Below are 6,713 nucleotides of genomic sequence, written 5' to 3'. Positions count from 1 at the left end.
CTACACATGTGATATTAAATGATATAAAACAATTTAAAAAAATGTGTTTTAGATTCTAAGCATCCTTAAACTGATGTCTGAAAATATGTGGAAAATTAATTGTATAGACACCTGGGTTCAAGTAGTGTAAGGGTACATATTTACTGCGGAAGTGCTATTTAAATTTAAAAGAGTCGTTCGGTTTTAGGAGTAGATCGATTTAAAAAGGGCATAATCAAAAGTCGGTAAATTTCCATAGAAAAATTAATTCGGCTGGTCGACACTTTAGAAAGTAGTAAAAAAATTATCAGTTATATAAGTGCTCGGCAAGTCGGCAGGTCGGCAATTAAAAAAGAAAACTGTGTTCAATTTTAAAAATTTGCTGGTTGGCACTTTTAAATTTTGGCTCATTTACATGTTAAATAAATGAATAATTACATATGTATACTGACTATAATACATTTGCCAACAGATCTGCCAACCTACCAATATATTAAAGCTACCATTATGACTAGAAACTATTTAACGGTAGACGGTCGAACTTCCAGCCTATCCACAAAAAATGTATTCTATAAGGAAGTGCAGACTTACGGAAGCGTATTAGCGCCACTAAAACTTTTTATTTATGCGTCTTTCTATGTTTGCCTTATAACGTTAAAGATAATATCATATAAAAACACACCAGTCATATGTAGCATTTTTATACCGGTCCAACAATTTAAGTATATCATAGGATTTTCAGCTTGCTCAATGGGTTGCGATTAAAATTGTGCTACTTCTTTAGAAAATAAATTGTAAAATTTATACAACACCAGCCATTGGTAGGAATTTTTGTTTTCTATTTCCTTTACCAATAATACCAATAAAAAAAGAGAATAGCAGCTTGCGAAATGTGGTACGATAAAATTTGTAAATGGATTGTGATAAAACTGTTATTAAAATGTATATAAAATGTTCAGGACAAAGAAAATATAAATGGAGGTTGCAAGATAAGTGACTTTTACAATATATCAGCGCTCTTCATATGTACAGCTTGTTGAACGAACAACAAGCATGTGGATTTTAAGTAACTTATAATTAAATATCGTTTAGAGTCGGCACATGTATACAGTTAACAATAGACAATAGACACTAGACTATAAATAAGTTACGGTTCTCATTGTAAAATTCAACAAAACTCTTTTTAGAGACTTATTTCAGAAAAATATTAGTTTTGACGAATGAATACATCACGTACTCAAAGGCACCGTTAAAATTAGAAAGGAAAAAAAAAACAAACTGAAAGAAAAAAAAACCATTTTGATAGACAAATTTTAAATATATGTACACTATCATCTTTTTTTAATAACATTTAATAATGCCCATTGATGAAACCACCCTAGTAGTTAAATCGGAGGGTGAGATGCAAGTGCATTTTGCATTTATAAATTTTTAAATTATATAAAAACCATATTTTGTGACGTAATATTCGACCATCCCGATTCAGAATTTTATAGTTCTTAAATAATTCAGCGGTATATTGTTTTTCCCTCACATAAACTCTGAAGGAATCACAAGAACTCCAAAAGGAGCAGGACCGTGGAGTAAGTACTAAGCATATTCTGTTATGCATGCACATCCTGTCATGCTAATCAAAACTCAGTCAAAGTGTTACAATCAGTAATAAGACACTATCGGTACATTCACAGATCAAACAACTATTCTGGTATCTGATCTAAGTAAAAAGATGTCGTAAGTGAGTTTAGAAACATGTTGCTGGTAAGTTGTGACACTGCTACAATTCCAAAACTTACAAAACATAAAACGTAGGTTAGCACATTATCATACTGATCTAAAGATAATATCTTATATCATTTTGTTTCACAAACTCATTGAATAACTAAAGACTTCTCCAAGAAAACACATATATTTCATTTTTTAAACAAACAACAAATACATTCAACCCAAATGCAAGTTTACATTATGCCCTTAATTATAAAACAAAATCCTGATTCATTACACTCTAACTATTTTTCTGCATTTACTTTTCAGGTACGCAAAAGGTTGACTTACAGCCACCGCAAGTGATATGACAAATAGAAATAGATATCATTTTTAGATAGTACAGGAGGAAAACAACAGTTTTTTTATTACCTTAATATCATGTAAACTTGTCTGTAAATACTACAAGAAATACTTCAGCATACATAATGTAAGAGATATAAATTTAGAATTATTTATTAGTCATACCTTATAACCCAAAAACTTGTATTTGTATTTGGTTTGTAACATTCATCTTCACAAATATTCCAGCCATCATTTATAGTACCATGTCGACTACGTTTTGCACAAAATGCTTGAATCGTTGAAGTTATTCTATAATCTTTTTTGAAACAAAGACGCATCTTTCTAATGCATGATTTAAAACGTTTAGCCTTATAAAATGTACGAATAGAAACAAAAACATGATAATGCTTTTTGTGTTAAAAAGATAGGGTTGTTCTGGTTCCATGTCAATAACCTTTTCAGTAGGTTTTGTTTTCTTTAAACAATTGCTGTTCATTGCAGATCTGTGAAGTTCTCTCTTAAGTTTATTCCAATCTTGTCTAGACGAGAATAATAAGAGCTTGATTAATGGTATATACACTAATAAGTTTTGTTTATCGTTGAATATCTATTGCTATAGTGTGTGATAAAATTGTGTGAGGTTATCTAATAATTGTTATACTACGGTCCATTTGAATAAACTCATCATAGATACCAGAATTGATATTTTGTACGCCAGACGCGCGTTTCGTAAACAAAAGACTCGTAAGTGACACTCGAGTAAAACAAGTTTAAAAAGGCCAAATAAAGAACGAAGTTCAAGGTTTTTATACTGAAGTGCAGTTTTACCTTCATGAATTCCAGATGTTCATTTCAAATGAGCGAAGCTAAATCAGGGCTATTTTTGCAATTATATTTTATATAAGTAAACGATTTGATTATTTCTAACTATTCCATGTTTTGTTTGTTTGAGTGCAGGAGCGGATTCAGATGTGTGTGTGTGTGTGTGTGTGTGTGTGTAGGTAGGCGATGGTGAAGATGAGATGGCTGTTGATGGTGGTTGTGTTTTTCATTCGCCTGTCTTTGATTGTACATTAGTTAATATATTATACAAATAGCATGCAAAAAGACTCGTTTAATGATACCTATGATATAAACAGTCAACCACATTTATTGGCAATACTCTCAAAATATTGTCTGGTGGAATGATAAAATTTCCTTCACTATTTTTAAATTGCTCAATCTGAAAACACAAAAACATAGCTTGAGATATTTATATATAAGAATTACAGTTGTGTTTATATTTCAATAAAATGAATGACATAAATTGGTCGATTTATATTTCCGTGATTTTGATTCATCCAACGAGTTGACCAAGTTGACTGACTGGCGTTGCCCATAACGACCCTTTAACTCTCCCGTATCAATAAAAGGGAGATCATACCTTAAATATTAGTAACAAAACAAATGAACAATATTTGAGAATGTCTGGATTAAATTAAGATGTCATCCTTTTGACTATACTAATTACTAGTACTCATTATTATTTGTTCAAACAACTACTTCTTTACACATAGAAATTTAATAGGTTATGTTGGTGTAGGGGCAGCAATTTGCCTCAGAGAGTTGTTGCAATTGTTCTTTAACATGCAACAGATCGGGTCATTTATTTACACGGGGTCCCAATTCAAATCAGAAGCAACTGCGTATATATTTTCCCGCACAGCAACAGTTTTATTGCCGAAACGGGATCATCATATTTCTATTCCCAGCTGTCAAGCATTGGGGTTGCCAGGGAAAAAGAAGAATTACATAAACAAAAAAATGCTGTAAAACTTCTTGTGAAACAAATAAACAGGGGTATGTCTCACTAGTCCTATATGTTTCTTATCATAGTAACTTTCGGAAAAAGCAGATTTCCTTGAAATAAACATTAAAGGTACCAATTTTCTGCACCAGTAGCGCATATCGACGATTAATGTCTCTTCAGTGACGCTTGAAGCAAAAATAATTGAAAATCCAAAACCTTTTACAAACGTTGAAGAGCTGATAAAACCAAAAAGTATCCAAAATAACTTTTTTTATTTATCTTTTATAAGACTTATCTTTGATGAGTTTTAGCAACATTATTGGTGGTTTGCCCCTACACCTAGCGTTACGGGAACCCATGCCAAAAAGGATTTTACGGTGTATTATTGGTCTCGAGAAATTATAGGTAAACATTCTTGTTTTAGTTACTTGACTTATTTGCGGTTCAAGAAGGATATGTCGGCACTGCATAATAATCCTCTTGTTCATATAACAGAGAGTAAAATTTCGAACTTGCTCATTTTGAATGATAAAAATCCTTTGAAAAAAGAAATCAAATGTACAAAAAAGAAATTACTGTATTTCATCTTTTAAAGCTTAGGAACATGTAATATGGAAGGAGGTTTTATGAAAATTTAGGACGTAAAAACTCAAGAATTTGAAAACTCTTCTCTAATGGTAAGCATTTTACAGAGACAAAAAAATCCGTCTTGCTTGTGTTTGAGCTATATTTGTAAAACACCTCTGCAAGATTCTCAGATAATCGAAAACCAACTTATAAATAAAATAAACGTTCATTTTTCTAAGTTAGTTTTTGTCTCGCCTCGACAAGATCGAGAAGGCCAGACTTAGTAGTACTGGTTTCGCCGACTGGGTCACTAATTCGTTGAAGTTTGTGATTAGGTCAGATTAAAGAGAACCGCTAATGGTAAGTAAATTGTGTACGGTATGTTATTGTATAAACAATGTCACATAACATTTCAGCCGTCAGAAATGCTATATTGACTTTGCAACGTTTGTTTAGTTTATATGGTAAAATTTGAGATTACGTCAGGTTAATTGATTGTGGTATTTGAAGCCACTTTCAGCACATGTGGTTATATCATGGCGGCTAATGTTTTATTTTATGGAGGAAAACCAAGTCTTGTACAATGTAGATATAAGCAACTATCAATAGGTTATTGTACGGATTTCAACAATAAGCAAAATTCTTACTTTATAGTAAGCTATAACAGACCCAGACATGAAAAATGTAAAACAAATCAAACGAGTAAATCAATGTCAAAATACAAGGTTTGACAGTATGTAGGACCGTTAGTCTTCATAAAAAATCCGCAATTAAAAGTGCACATTGGTGCCCATTGAAATACCTACAACATGACAAAGTGTTTTGCCGAAACGTGCATAGATGTTGTCAAGGTAAACATTTACAGCTTTAAATAACTCATCACGATTCCAGGCTTATAATGTCTTTCAATTGTTTAGCTATTATTGCTAACTGTCGGTTGTTTAACACTTGTTTGTTTAAACTTACGGTTCTTATGCAGTTTGTATCTTCGATTGGTTTAAAGTCTCCTATGACTGGATATATTTTTTCTCTCTGCAAAAATAGGTTTAAAAGATAAAGTTTTTTTTAATTTGTGCATTTGTATCTTTGGACTGATAAAAAAATAATTTTGTGTAATTGTTATGTGTTCTTTTGTTGTAATTTTTTCAAAATGAAAAACGCAAATTGTGTGCATTGATGGATTTCTTTTCAGTCATTGAACTATCATTTATCTGTAAGAATCAATTATGCTACCTTCAGCTGTCCAATATTTTTGATAAAGAAGAGGGCTATTCTTTAAAGGGGCATTAGCTATGATATATTACAAAAAAAATTAAATACGATTTTTTTTGTTCAATCATTAATGAAAATGAAATAGTGAAATAACAATTTGCTTTTAGCAGCCAGTTTAGGTCAACTTGTCAAAATAAACTAAGAAACATCGCTGATGAATTATTCACTTGCAAATGAATAATTCGACCTCATTGAATCCGTATTCATGTGACCTTCAATTTAACCCATTAGCTAGAGATTGGTTACGCATGTATTAGTCGTGTTCAGCTTTTAAAAGGAAAAGAATGTCAACATTGAAAGTGAAACAACGGTGAACCATTTCGTTGAGTGATTCGATCCACAAAAACTATTCTTAATTATACAGGTAAAAACGATGCATACTTATTTTTTTTAACCTATAACATGAAATCAAACACACCTAGAAAAGTCCAATTGCACGAGGTCGCTATATATTAATATTTTATGTTTATGTTTATATCGGGTTATGTGACCGTCGGCAGTCTTCGGAGGTCATCTCGATGGATGGTTAACTAGATAGCGTCTAGACTAAAATACACACGGAAGGTTGATATATGTTATCGCGTCCATGCATTGTTAATTGTTTATTTCAGATTTATTGTAATTTGGATATACGTTTTATTATGTTATGGATCAAATTTGAGACTTAAAGTTAAATCGACAAACATGAATTTTCACAGTCAAAGGAAACGTAATGGTTTTTTTACAGGTTACTGATAGTCCAATCACTGAAAAAAAGAACGAGTACAACAATAGAATGACGTCACACCAGTGTTTTAAGATTGCGCTATGGTCTTTTTTCGAATTCTTGTTTTTCATTTTTGCTTATGTGCTTTGTCTTTAGAGTGTCTTTATGCCATTTTGTATTTCTTTGCTCACACAGTTGTTTGGTTTTATAGTGATTAAGATTATAACACAATGTTGACTGCTGTATCCCTATTTTTTACATTTTTGCCTATGGTGTCTGCTTGTTTTGCTCATATATTGTTGTCAAAATAATGGAATTATATGCGACTGTCAGACAAGTGGGAGGTTTGGCTAG

Source organism: Mytilus californianus, unplaced genomic scaffold (genome assembly GCF_021869535.1).
Source record: "Mytilus californianus isolate M0D057914Y unplaced genomic scaffold, xbMytCali1.0.p SCAF_9, whole genome shotgun sequence".
NCBI classification, from domain to species: domain Eukaryota; kingdom Metazoa; phylum Mollusca; class Bivalvia; order Mytilida; family Mytilidae; genus Mytilus; species Mytilus californianus.
Note: the sequence above shows the minus strand (reverse complement) of the source record.